Here is a 15,175-nt window from a genome sequence, read left to right on the forward strand (position 1 = left end):
GGGTTGCTAGGCCATCTACTCTCCTACTGTGTGCCTAGTAATAAACTCTCTCTTCGAAGCCCTGGTGCTCTAGTTTCCTAGCTGCTGGAATGTAATATACCAGAAACAGAATGGCTTTTAAAAAGGGGAATTTATTAAGTTGCAAGTTTTATAGTTCTAAAGCTATGAAAGTGTCCAAATTAAAGCAAGTCTATAGAAATGTCCAAACTAAGGCATCCAGGAACACATACTTTGGTTCAAGAAGACTGATGATGTTCAGGGTTTCTATCTCAACTAGAAATACACATGGTGCGCATGGCAACGTCTGCTAGCTATCTCTCCAGGCTTCTTGTTTCTTGAAGCTCCCCTGGGGCGTTTTTCTTCTTCATCTCCAAAGGTCTCTTTTTCCAAACTGTTTCCTTTTTCAAAGGATGCCAGTAAACTAATTAATACCACCTGGAATGGGTGGCATCACATCTGCCTGTAATCAAAGTTTAATGCCTACAATTAGGTACTGAATAGGGATTAAAAGAAATGGCTGCCCCTACAAGGTGGATCAGATTAAAACACGGCTTTTCTAGGGTACATAATCCTTTCAAACCTGCACACTTGGTATCTCAGGAATTGGTTATTGAGCACTTCAGGCAAAAGAATCCATGGCCTTTGTCCAGTAACAAGCTGAATGGGATAGGAGGAAGGACTTTTCCTCAGCCTGGCTTTCTTTCTCTTACCTTAGTAAGAGCTGGAATTTCCAGCCATTCTATCCTACATTCTGTATTATGTATGAAAATACCACTGCTGCATTGTCCAAACCCTCATAGAAAAACAGGTAGAGTCATAGAGGAAATCAAAATTCCAAAGAGAATTTAATGCACAGACTTGTTGCAATTGCATTGGCAAAGCTGAAAGAACCAATAGTGGATTTAAGGACCTCCAAAACAAACAGGAAGCCATTACCACTAACACCCATTTCCACATCAAAAATTAAACCTTCAGTTCCCTGAAAATCAGAAAGTACTTCTTAACGTCTAAGGAAAACTCCTCACAAACCAGACTATGCCTAGAATTTCGTTTTTTTTTAATTAAGGAATAATATGGAATGAACAAAATTGCAAAAAATAATATAAGAAACCCAATTAACCCAGTGCCAATTTATGTTTCTTTTTTTTTATCTTGCTTTTGATTTCAATTCTAAAAACTCCTTGCCTATCTCTGGACCTAAAAATTTTTCTCCTGTTTATTTCTATAAGTTTTATAACTTTATGTTTTACTTTAAAACATGTAATCTTTTCTCAGTTCATTTTTGTAAAAGATGTGAGGTTTAGGTCAATGTTCCTTTTTTTTTGCCTCTGTATGTCCAATTTCTCCACAACCATCTGTTGAAAAGGCTGTCCTTCCTCCTTTGAACTGTTTTACACTTTACCAAAAAATTGGTTCATCATATTTGTGTCAAATTTGTGTGGGTTCTCTATTTCTGGGTTCTTTATTCTGTTCTATTGATCTGTGTACCTATTCTTTCACCACGCCATCTTGGTTACTGTAATTTGAAGTCAGGTAGAGCTATTCTTCCCACTTATCCATCTATTAAAATACTGTTTTGTGAATCTAGTTTATTTGTTTTTCCCTATAAATTTTAGAATAATCTTCTCTACATGTATTGAAAAATTTGCTGGAATGTTGGCAGGAATTGTGTTCAACCTGTATATTAATTTGTGGAGAATTAACATATTTACCATGTTGAATCTTCTAGTCCATGAACATGGTATATTTCTTTCTTATTTAGATTTTCTTTAAGTTCTTCATCAGTGTTCTATAATTTTCAGCATGCCAACCCAGTGCATGCTTTGTTAGATTTACATCTAGGAAGCTCTTCTTTTCTTTTCTTTTTTTTTTATTTTTCTGAGCAATTTTACATGACAATGTGTTAATTTTAATGTTCCTTGATAGTCTATAAAAATGTAATTGATTTTTGTATTTTTATTTTGTATCCTGCAACTTTCCTGAACTCGTTATTAATACAGTGATTTTTTTGTTGTTGATGCTTTAAGATCTTCTATAAAGACCATCATGTCACATACTAATAGGAATTAGTAGGAACCATTTTATTTCTTCCTTTCTGATCTGTGTGCCTTTTATTTATTTTTCTTGCCTTATTGAAATGGCTATAAATTCCAATGCCATTTTGACTGAAAGTGATGAGTGTCTTACCTTGTTCCTATTCTTAGGTGGAAAGTGTTCAGATTTTTATTATTAAGTATATTGTTAGGTGTGGTTTTATGTAGATACTCTTTATCAATTGAAGGAGTTTCCCTTTACTGCTATTTTTCTGAGAGTTTCTGTCATGAACAGAGGTTGGATTTTGTCATATGCTTTTTCTGCATCAATCAATACTATAATGAAATTTTTCTTCCTTAAGCTACTGATACAGAGGATTACATTGATTGGTTTTCTAATATTGAACAAGCTTGCATCCTTGTAGTAAATCCCACTTGATCCTGTTGTATAATTATTTTTATATATTACTGATTTCTATTTGCTAATATTTTATTGAGGATTTTTCATCTATATTGATGAGGAAAATTGATCTTTAGTTTTAATTTTTTCTGTCTTTTCCAGATTTGGTAAAAGGGTAATGCTAGCTTCATAAAATTATTTAGGAAGTTTTCCCTCCCCTTCTATTTCTTGGGAGAGACTGTGTAGAATTGGTGATAATTCTTCCCTTTTTACATTTTTTAAAAATTTTAAACAAATGCTCCCCTTCCCCCCTCTCCCCTCTCATCTGAAACCTCTAATCTACTTTCTTTCTCTGCAAATTTGTTTTATCTATCCCTTCCTTATATGGGCTATAAAACAATATCTTTTCTGTGTGTTGCTTATTTCACTCATCATGATGCTTTCAAAGTTCTTCTATGTTGAAGCACTTATCAGAACTTCATTCTTTTTGTGGCTGAATAATATTCTATTGGGTGTGTTTACCTTATTTTGTTTGTCTATTTATTTATTTATTTATGGACATTTGGTTGTTTCTACCTTTTGGCTATGTGGATAATGTTGCTATAAACATTGTGGTACAAGTATCTGAAACTCTTCATTTTCTCTGTGTATGTACATAGAAGTGGAACAACACTTCTTTAAATATGTCATAGAATTTACCAGTGAAACTCTCTGGGCCTGGACAGTTCCTTATTTTTGAATTTATATATGTCAAGTTGAATTTTCTCCATGGTTATAAAGCCATTAATATTATCTATTCCTTTTTTGGGTAAGTTGTGGTAATTTTTACTTTTCAAGTAATTGATCCATTTATCTAAGTTGTCACATTTATGTGAGTAGAGTTGTTCAAACTATTCTCTTATCAATCGTATTATTTCCTTTATTATGTTGCTTTTCTACTTCTAGGCTATTGCAGTAGGATCTTAGATTATTGATTTGAAATGTTTTCTTTTTTCCTAATGTAAATATTTAGTGCCCTAAATTTCTTACTCAGCATTGTTTTAGCTACGCATATCCCACAAATTTCAATAAATTGTACTTTTATTTTCATTTTCATTCACTTCAATGTATATTTTCATTTCCCTTGAGAATTCCTATTTCAACCATGGAGTATTTAAAAATTCCTTGTTTAGTTTCCAAGTGTCTGGAGATTTTCATGTTATCTTTCTATTATCGATTTCTGGTTTCAGTCCATTGTTGTAACAAAACATATTCTGTATGGTTTATTTTAAATTTCTCCAATTTTGCTTTATAGCCAAGGATATGTTCTAGCTTAAGTTATTATAGCTCATGGGTGCTTACAAAGGATGTAAGGTCTATTGTTGATGAATGGTGTATTCCATAAATGTCATTTAGATTCTGTTGGCTGATGGTGTTGTTGAATTCTCCTATACCCTTGTTGATACTCAGTCTAACTGTTCTACCAATTGCTGAGAATGCAGCATTGGCATCTCCTGCAGTAACTGTGGATTTGCCTATTTTTCCTTTAAGTTCTGGCAGCTTTTGTTTCACATTTTTGAGGCTTTATTATTTGGTGTATATATATTTAGAATTATTATGTCTTCTAGGTAGAGTGGTCCTTTTATCATTGTGTAGTCTCTCTCTCTAATTTTCTTTGCTCTGAAGTCTACTTTATCTGATATTAATGTATTCCAGCTTTCTTTTGAATAATGTGAGCATGGTATGTATTTTCCATCTTTTTATTTTCAAACTATCTGTATCATTACATTTGAAATTAATTTCCTGTAGGTAGAAATTTGTTGTTATACTTTTTTTAATCCACTAACCAATCTCTGTTTTTTAATTTGTGCCTTTATGCTATTTACGTGTAGTATAATTGATATGACAGGGTGTAAGTTTGCTATTTTACTTTGTTTTATTTTCATATTCTCTCTTTCATTTTTGTATTTTCTTTTCTCTACCTTCTGTGTATTACATGAACTTTTTTTAGAATTAAATCTTTATTTATAATGTTTTTGAGTATATCTTTTTGTATATCTTTTTATTGATTGTTCCAGGTGTTACATTATATATAAATAACTTATCATAGTCTATAGTATTAACATTTTACCTATTCATATGAAGTGTAGGAACTTTGTTTCCCTTTATGTCTCTTTACTCACCCCTATTTATAATTGCCTTAAATATTTCTACTGCATACATTTAGAAACAGCTCAGACTTATACACTTTTCTTGAGCTACCAAATTTTATTATAAAATGTAGGCAAAAGAATATGTATTGCATTTAATCATATTTTTACTCTTACCGTTGTTTCTTCTTCATTCCCAATGTTCCGAGATTCCTTCTTGCATCATTTCCTTCTGTTTGGAGAGCTTCATTTATTCATTTTATTAGGGTAAGCTTGCTGGCACAAATTCTCTTAATATTCCTCCCTCTAAGGATGTTTTGAATTTCCTTTCAATAATGAAATATATTTTCACTGGATATAGAATTCTGGATTGCCAGTTCTTTTGTTTCAGTGTTTGAAAAGTGTTGCACCAATTCTTCTTGGCCTTCAAATTTTCTGGCTGCATCCACAGCTGATTGCATTTGACCTACAGACCTTGGACTCTACATCCCCATGGATGTGAGACACTTTTAAAAATTTTAAATTTACAGATATCTCCTGCTAATTCTGTTTCTCTAGAGAACCCTAGCTAATGCATAGGGGGATAAAGGTTAAAATAAATTGGGTAGATGAAAATATTAGTAGTCAATGCGAGAGAGAGGAGTGAGGGGTATGGTATGTATGAGATTTTTCTTTTTTCTTTTTATTTCTTTTTCTGGAGTGATGCAAATGTTCTAAAAAATGATCATGGTGGTGAATACACAACTGTGTGATGATATTGTGAGTCATTGATTGTACACCATTTATGCAATGTTTGTATGATAAGATTTATCAATAAAGATTTTTTTAAAAGATCACTATGAATGATGCAATGTGAGTACTAGAGAAGTAGAAGCAGGAAATGATAGCAGTTCAGACATGATTGACAGCTGTAGAGATAATATTAAGTGGTATAAAGTGGTAAGACTTTAGACGTATTATAAAGGTAAATGTGACAGGATTTTCTGATGAATCGGATGTAGAGTACAAAAGGAAAGCAGGAATCAAGGATGACTCCTATATATTTGACCTGAACGTATAATAAGTGATAATGCAATATTTTAATATGAGAAGAAATGGATTAGAAGTGAGAGCAGGAAATTCAAGGAACTGTATGGATGGCATAATTTTAAGAGATTTATTAGACATCCAAGTAGAGGTATTGAGAAGATAGCTAAATGTGTACACCTGAAATACAAGGACAAGTTGGTTTGGGAGATTTTAAATATGGGAATCATTATTATGTGCCATATTTCATGAAATCTAAGTCACCATTGATTATAAGATATATCATTTTATGCTCCATTCCAAAAGATTAAAAAAAATACTACCAATTAAATAATAACACAATGCCTCAATAATTGTCCTGCATCATGCAGGACAACTGGTCATACTCTCAGTTGCTTTGACTATTTTTTCCAAAGCATTTGAAAAATTCACCTGCCTCCACTTTCATTAATAAGCATGGATAGGTAGCCCTTTTGGATAATCTCAGTGTCAAACTAAAAAATAGTTTCTACTTGAAGGTATCTTACTCTTTTAGGATCCATAAAGCATTTGGTGTAGCTTAGAAAGAACAAATAGGAGCTTTGTTATTCCATATTGCTTCACGATTATTAAATGTATGTCCCATTACTCTGTTTCCATGCTTTTTTACATACAAAATAATAACTTTGTTTTAATGCCAAATCATGTTATTAATTTTTAAATACATGTTAAATAGCAATTAAACCCAACACATGTAATTATTCCACAAATTTCTATTGAAGTTGAGGTTATCTTAGCAACAATGGCCAAATTCTCAAGTACAACCCATGAAGACCAAGTGAAGATACTGCCTAATGACAACTATTTTAAGACGCATTCTGATTCAAAAACATAAAAAAGCATAACATTTTTTGTCTTAGATGTGATGTAATGTGGTAATTATTTCTACCATAGAAAGTGGAAATCTTGCAGTGAGATTGCCAGTACAGTAGGGATGAGGTCTGAGCTGGGACACTCCAGCAAAGAAAGTTACGTTGGAGGAGCCAATGAAGTGGGAGGAAAATATGCGGAGAGTAATTTCTGGGAAGACAAGGAAGAGGGAATTTCAAGAAGGAAAGAGTGGTCTGGTACGTCAAATCCTGCAGAGATAATGAGTAAGATGAGGACTCAGAGCTGATGCTGGTATTGGAAACATGATAACCTTCAGTGATCTTAGCAAGTTTCATTTATTTGGCATGGTAGAGAGAATAACCTAACTGAAATGGGATTAGGAGGGAATGGGGTGCAGAAAGTTCACATGGTGGCTAAGCAGAGGAAATGGTGGCTTCAGGAGAGAGTAGGTCTTCGGGTAGTAGAGGCCACAGAAGAAGCGTTTATGACCTTTTACAGTGGGGTGAAACATAGAGGAGAGAGGTTCGGTTCTAAAGACCAAAAACCAGATTGAAAGAGTGACCCATACTGTTCCTCCTACTTCAATTTCAATCCAATGTGAGTTAAGGTTCTTCATATAGATCCTGAAGTGAGGGATGAGGAAATGAAAAAAGAGGTTTTGGAAGTTACCCATTAGTGCATCCTGACAAAAATCAAGATGATGCTGGCAGAGGACAAAAGGCTTTTGAAACTATGGACAATGCTTACAAGTTGATACTGGATCAGGAACAAAGGAAAAGGACTCTGGATGTAATTCAGGCAGGAAAAGAAAATGTGGAACATACTGTGAAGGATTGGAAAAAGCAATTAAAGAAGGAAGGAAACGTCCAAATGTGGAAGAGGATGATCCAGAACTGTTCAAACAGGCAGTGCACAAACAGACCAGGAAACTCTTTGCTGAACTGGAAATTAAAAGGAAAGAGAGAGAAGCCAAAGAGATGCATGAAAGGAAGCAACAAAGAGAAGAGATTGAAGCTCAAGAAAAAGCCAAACGAGAAAAGGAGTCTTAGAAAAACTTTGAGGAAAGTTGAGATGGTGGTGCAGACAGCTGGCAAAACTTCCAAGCAAACACAAAGGGGAAGAAAGAGAAGAAAAACTGGGCCTTCCTGAGACCACCAAAAGTAAAAATGGAGCAGTGTGGCCGAATATCTGGGGTCAGAGGCGCAGAACTTTCCCACGACTGCCTCCCTCCTGCTTTGAAGGACATGTTCTTTCCTCCACCTGTACCCCAACATAGAATATATTTGCTTTTTAGTCCATTTTGTTTTCAATTCAATTTAACATCGATTGGAGTAATTCTCTTATACACTGAAATGAGGGCGAGTTTACGAACGACCTTCACCCGCCCCCTACCCCCAGAACACCCAGATTTGAAAGGTGCACTATTGGTACTGCCTTCTATTCCCACAGCCTGTAACTTAATGTTTGCACTTCACTGAATTTTATGGTTAGAAACTATGTGTATTCTTTGTGGAAATCATCTAATTAAATATGTTGCATAAAATGGTGTTCAGTGACTTCAGAGACAAGCTTAGTCCACCTTAGGAAGCCCTTTCCTTCAGTTGCTTGCTTCTGGCATGGCATCCTTTGAAGCTCCAGATCAGACAGGGAAGGCAGTGCAGGCAGACAGAGCTATCACGTGATGCCCATACACCCCAGGGCGCTTGGCATGTGCCCTCCTATCTGACTCACCAATCAGCATGGCATGAGGCTCTGAGCCACCCCGACCTGTGTACTTTCCAAAGAGCCACCCATCCTCCATCAAGTACCATACTGTCCCAGGCTGTCTGCATTCATTAATGGTAAAATACTCTGTATATATAAGTTTTTATGCCTGCCACACCCCCACACCCCACCCCCAAAAGAAAGAAGGAATGAGGAGTAAGACAGTAAAGGCAACTCTTCCCAGGCTGTTGTGTTTTAAAATGTTTATTTGTTTTGTTTTTAAAAGGGGAAGCAGAAAGACCAGAGCAGTAGCTAGAAGGAGGTGGGGGAATTGAGTTTTTTAATAACAGAGATTTTTGTAATTTATCAATAAGCTACTGAGAATACCAGTAGAGTATGAAAATTTGAAAGTGCAGGAGAAGGAAGGAACAACACTCTTGCTTAAAAACATGAAGGGGGGCAGGCCACCGTGGCTGAGCAGGCAGAGTTCTCATCTGCCTTGCCGGAAACCTGGGTTCAATATCTGGTGCCTGCCTGTGCAAAAAAAAAAAAAAAAAAAAAACTGAAGGGACAAGATCCAGTGTCATCCACGCATCTGCACTACATGTATATTGTTTAATTATTTATATATCTAAACCTTTCAGATGAGGAATTCCTTTGTGGTTTGAACTCATGACCCAGTTACCTGTCAATTCACAGTCAAGACAGAATGACACAGTATTCATGAGTGTGGGCTCTGGACACAGATTGCCTACGTTTGGAACCTGAATCAAACATTTGCTTACCGTGTTCTCGAGCAAGCTCTATATTAAATTTCCAAGCCTCAGTTTTCTCATCTGTAAAATAAGGAGAATAATCATACTTACATGTTGAGACAAACAAAGCAAGAATTCATCTCAAGTTCTTAAAATAGTACCTAGCATGTTACAAATGCACAATAAATGTTAGTACTGTCACCCAGCACAGAGCTTGGCATGCTGTGTACAGTTAGTGAATGAATAATAAATAGTATTTAGAAATATCTCAGTTTAATTATGTCCCAGTATTGCCTTTCTTGGCCCCAGTCCTGAACTCTGTTCTCCCAACAGCTCAGCTATTTAACCCTCTCTTAAAGATACATCCTTCTGTGACCGTCCTAAGCTAGTTCTGACCTTGGGGTGTGTGACCCTTGGCTGTGTATTAAGCTCTAACCTTGGGCCTATTTATACTGAGTGGGCATCTACCTTTTTTTCCTTATGTAGAAAAGTCCCAATTTCTTCATAATCCTTACTTCTCAGATTTTTATGTCTATTTCTCTTTCTCCTTCTTGCTTCCATATAATCTGAGACTGCCTGGCTGCGTCTCCTCAATTGTAAATTCTGCTTAGCTCCATGCATGACTTCAGAGTGGGCATTAAGCTCCCAGAGCTCCCCCATAATTAATGTTCATAATTAGTATAAATGTGCTGCTGAGATTTGCAGTACAATATGCCACACGTGGACTTAATTGGGACCAAAGGACTAGTAGCCCCAATTCTGAAGCCTTTAGGATAAGGGAATTAGAAGCATCTAAAGGGTTCTAAGCGGGCTAATAAGGCACATGAGGATTAGGTAATTAATGGATCTAGTGCTGTCCTGGGAAATGTTGTAAAAGGGCTTCTCACCTTCCCTACTCCTCTGAAGGCAAATTTCTTGAGGTGAGATGATTCTTCATTCCTTTTCAGTTTGTGGAGGTTTCCCTCTTGGGAAACATCTAGGGAAAGTATAGCTTTGGTTTGCATTTCCTTATACCTGTGGCCTGGGAAGATAATTAAAGCTTTCGCAGCAAGGTGCCTTGGAGTGGAGAATTGGAAGCAATTATCTGGATAATCCATACTGAGGAAGAAGGAAACCTTTATTTCTTGGTTTAAATTATTCTACATGGTTTTATTATTGTGACTCAGTCAGTAAAACAACCATACAAAAGGTATAAGGCACATCATAGCATCATTAAATATATGTTAGATGGATGAATCTTTTATTCCAACTATTAACTAATGTTGACAGTTCTTAATAGCTCTTGTTTGCATCTAAATTTCATATGTGCTCTCATCTCTTGGCTTGGTGACAAATGGACAAGGATTAGAAGTCCAAATTCCATTCCTCAAATGGGCCTTAGTTTACCCAGGTGTGGAAGACACTATGGCTTTGATTGGTTGACTTCTCGTATGATTTCTCAGGCAGTGTCGCAGCTTTGCTCTTTTCTTAACCTCAGCAGTTTAAACCTGCTTAGCACACGGGAGTTCGAATTTTGAAAAACAAAATCAGTTAAGCCAGAAGTTTGCTGTTCTGTAGATGAATTGATGAGTTGACAGACTGGCTTTTTTTCACTTATCTAAAAGTTTTGTGAAGGATTGTGTCCAAATCCTCAATGCTTTGCGGCGACATTGGGTGCTTGTTCTATGTCCTCTGTACTTCCTGACATTGGTTTAGTTAGTGCCACAAACCCCTCAAACCTTTACCAAAAACTTCCACAGCTTGGAAGCAAGAGATATCCAAACTAAGAATAAAGAATCAGAAAGAAAGAAAAGAGACACATCCGGTGGACACAGAGGGATTTGGATTATCTTTTTCTGTATTTCCTTGTTTGTGAGGGAAAAATGAAATAAAGGGTACAGAGAGTAAGGCTTGGTTGACAAACTTTGTGATTGGGCATAGTTTCCTTAACTGTCCTGTATAAAAGGAATGACTATATCAACTCACAGAATATCGAGAACCATGTGAAATGCAGGGGAAAGACTAACAATCACTAAACCATGAACAAATAGAGCTTAGTATCAGGAATGTCTGTGGCATGAAGAAATCCAGATTTTCAAATTGTGAGGATATCACACAAACAGAAACCTAACAAACTAGTTCGTTCAACCAAAGAGCTCTGTTCTGTGAATAGCCACACCCTAATTTATGGGTGAACTAACAAGAAAGAAAGTAGCATCCTGCAGCAGCAAAAAAATTTGTAACAGGTAGGCCCCTGTCACCTTGTGCTGGAAAAGCCTGCAGTGTATATAGCTACAAAGTAGCACAAAAAGCATTTAGCAACATCTACAAACTATATTTCACAACAGGTAAAGGATAATCTCCTCTTTCTTTTGTCCCCTAATGCTCCTGCTGAAATACTCCATAAACTAGCAGAGCCTAGGGCTGGGAATCCCCTTTAAACTTTTGCTTATATCTCCTTCCTCAAAGGGCATAGAAATAGAGTGCTAGATTTGGGATGCTTCTCTGTTGAGGACCATTTCCTCTTATACAGCTCTGGCCCACCCGATTTTTGCAAGGTCCTCTGCGGTAATAGGAAGAGCTTATCCTCTTAAAAGAGATATCCTCTTACAAGGGAAAGGACTAGTTATGAAATATCACCTCTGCCTCTTACCAGCTGGGTGACCTTGAACAAATCACTTAACCTTTTCTGAAAATAAATTTCTGATTTTTTCTAAAATGTGAAAAGGATAGCTACCTCATAGAATTGCTGTGAAAAAGTGCTTGGTTTATGTGGATGCTATAAAATGCTGGCTTCCTTCACATTTCTTCACAGTTCTCACGTTTCTTCACAGTTCTCAACAGTTTTCTTCCTTGTTTGTGGCCTAAAGAGAGCCAAGTGAGTGTGAACCCTTTGTTCAACTAGCTGCCCCCGTGTCTTTCCATTTCTCTCCCTCCCTTCCTTTCCCCTCTAGTTGACAGAATTGGACATACAAAGCAAATGTTCACCAGTTATCCCACCACTTTAGCCAACTATGGCTTTCTTTTTTCTCATTTAATACCAAAGCAGATCAGTCACATTCCCTAGTACTCCCATAGAGCTCAGTAACAATTCAAAGACACCCTGTCCCAGCCAAACAAGTTTGTCAAAAGGAAAAAAGAAAAACAACGTTTTTAAGGGTTTCTAAACTCTGCACTTGGAGGCATATCTTTTGGTTTTCTAGAAGGCATTCAAACCAAGAGAAGTTGGAGAGGAAGCCTTAGTTTCAGAGAGAATAAAGTTTATTGAGAAGGCAGGTAGAAAAGGTTTTCACTCATAAATCTTGTTCTAGCTAAGCAGGTGTATATTAGGTAGCCAACAAACCCTCATTGGTTGCTAGGTGCTGGACTACAGATATGTGACTCAGTCTAACCCAGCACTGTCCAAAAGTATGTTCTATGTATGTGATAATGGAAATGTGCTATTCTCTGCTGCCCAGTATGGCTATTGGGCACTTGAACTGTGGCTAGTGTGACAGAAGAACTGAATTCTTAAATTAACTTAACTTAAATTTACATAATCACAAATGGCTAATAGCTACAGTATTAGATAGCACAGCTCTAGTCCATTGTTATTGGAGGGATGGATTTCTGAGTGCTGGAACAGGTAACAGATGATGATTGGATCTGACATCCTCTCTCTCTTTCTGGCATTGACAGAGTTACCAAAACTGTTGATGTTATGCAGCTAGACTCTGAGAGTGTGAGAAGTGTGGGGACATTTTTGATATACTCGAATCCAGCCAAATGGATAATACACTAAACAGATCTCCATTAATAATAACTACCTGTCAGTGATGCTCTCTGGGCTTGGTTCTGACATGTCTATCAGCCTCTGTCTTTAGGATGGCTGTCCAAATTGTGTCTGCCAGTTGTCATCTGAGAAGTAGGCATAGAGGAATTTCTTGCTGAAATGGTGATAGAAACGGTCCATAAACCTGCTGCTGATCTTTGACCTGCATCCTTTGTAAGAGGATTCCTTGCACAGAGCCAACTGCTCAAAATCTTTTTATGTTCTTTTTAGAGGCATCAACAAGCATTTCATTCTCAACTTAACATTTCCAGAACCTAGGAAAAAAATAGTCCAGAATTAAAGCAGGATTCAAAGACATCAAAAAGATTTGATTGAGTACATGTTTTGTTCTTAGTATGATGCTAATTATTGCATGGACTATATTTTAAAATATGGTTACATTCTAGTCCACTTTAAAAGACTAGCCATCTATGTTAAGGGAAAAAAATGCATAGAACATTCAAGGCAGGTTTTGCAAATGCTATTCCGTATTGCCTTCCTTCGTCCTGGGTCAAAATTCTTTACTCTTAGATTCTGCCCTCACTAGTCTGACCACATCACCACCAACAAAGCAGAGTCTTTACCTGCAGGTGGGGTCTCTAATGAGTTTTACTGCCATAAATTCCACATCCAGGGTGCATAGTATTCACTCCGAAAACTATTCTCTGTGCCAGTGTTCTCCCATGTCCAGCTGTATTGACCTCCTTTGTATAAACCAACTTCAGTATTCCAGTTTCTTATGAGATTTCCCAACTCTTAGGTCAGTGGTATAATAAACGTTGCTTAGTTCTTTGTTTCTTTTTCTCCCAGATGAAGACTGGAATTTTTCTCCAAACTAAGCCACAATGTTACCGTGCATTTGACTAAACGTTTGCCTATGCTCTGGCTAATCTTCCTATGGTCTACCAGCCATGAGTCCAATGCAGACTCCCTAGAGTGTAGTGTTTCAGCAGTTAAAATAAAACCTGACTTAATAATCACCTCCTTCCCCTACTGCCCCAAACCTACCCCTCTCCCCAAGCACCCCAGACCATAGTGACACTTGATTGAAATTTTCTCCTCCTCCTTTTAGGGCTTCCTCCTCTTCCCACCAGCATCTCCGACCCTGACTCCAACTTTCCTGTAGCCAAGTCTGCTCAACGCATGATAATTCCCTACTGACAAGTATTTCAGGGATTCTGGGACCCTGATAGAAATTGTGCTAAGGGGGAGTCCTGGCATTTTGTGATTTGATCCACTTTTCAGTTGAGACCCAAAAGTCTCAATTCCTTATCCCAGGGACTGCTCAATGCAGAATGCTTCAGCATTTAGTTTATCTGTGACTTTGAGTCAGTAAAGGTCACCAGCAGAGACAAAAATGAATCTACCCCTTGCCTTTAAGACACACTCTCCAACTTTCCAGCTCCTTATGATAAGATGCCTATTAAATTTTTGTCCCCTTCCACAGAGATTAAGCCTTATGTGTGTTAGCAACAATAATGAACCGCTTTCTCTTGCATCTTTTTTCTAGATGGTTTGTCACTGAGGTTGTCTTGTCCTGTAAAGCCCCAGTGACAGTGAGTTGTTGACAGAGTATTAGAAAAAGCTCACATCTTTAAAGCCAGGGATGTGACAGAGAATTTTTCAGTTTCCCAATCTCCACAGTCTCTGTGCTTTAACACGATTCCATTAAATCCTAAAGATTAGAGCTTGTCAGGCCCTTAGAATCTTTCCTCTGATTTGCAAAAACGAGTGGGGGATTTGTTATTAATTCTTGTTGTTGCAGCCACAGAGCCAGCACCATTAACTATAGCTAAGCCATTAACCCGATTGGTATTAATCAGAAGGGCCCCAAGAGTCAGATTGGTTGGAAAGGCCTGGATATTTTTCAGGAAAGGGGCTTTGTGGAATCAAATGAGAATTGATTGATGATCCCAGAGTACATGTATCCAACTGAAGAAGCAGCCACATTCTGGGAGTCTCACTTTAATGAAAGCACTGTCCTTTGCATGCAAAGAAGGCAAGTTGGTTTAACTGGCCCATCATGAAGACAGTCTGTGCTTCAAGTGGTTCCTCTAACAGTAGAAGAAATGTATATTTTTGAGGTATGGAAACGGGATACTGGTTTTGTCAAAAAAAAAAAAGGGGGGGGGGGTAGAAATGAACAGGCCCACAGAATGTAGTGCTAACCTTGGCCTCCTGTGCACTCTAAGGGTGTATTCTTTGGGAGGACTTTGACCCAGAGATACTATTGGCCACCAGCCCTTAGAGAGTCCTCTAGGCTCCCATAGACACACACAGCCCATGTGTTTGGGACAGTCATCGGAGAGCATAGCCTTCAGTCAAGGCCCAGGAACAAAGTCAAGGAGTCCACTAAGGGACTAAGCCCATGACCCTGGTGACATCACCACCGTAATCTAATTAACTGAGCTAACCAGACACAGATGCTTTGGACAGCTGAGCTAACTCTCTATAGAAAATGATTGAAT

General features: G+C 37.4%; 1 pseudogene; it reads left to right on the forward strand.

Moving 5' to 3' along the window:
* Nucleotides 1-6,884: 6,884 nt before the first annotated feature.
* LOC143680281 (dnaJ homolog subfamily C member 8 pseudogene) lies at nt 6,885-13,833 on the forward strand (annotated as a pseudogene).
* Nucleotides 13,834-15,175: the final 1,342 nt, after the last annotated feature.

Source organism: Tamandua tetradactyla, chromosome 4 (genome assembly GCF_023851605.1).
Source record: "Tamandua tetradactyla isolate mTamTet1 chromosome 4, mTamTet1.pri, whole genome shotgun sequence".
Lineage (NCBI taxonomy): Eukaryota > Metazoa > Chordata > Mammalia > Pilosa > Myrmecophagidae > Tamandua > Tamandua tetradactyla.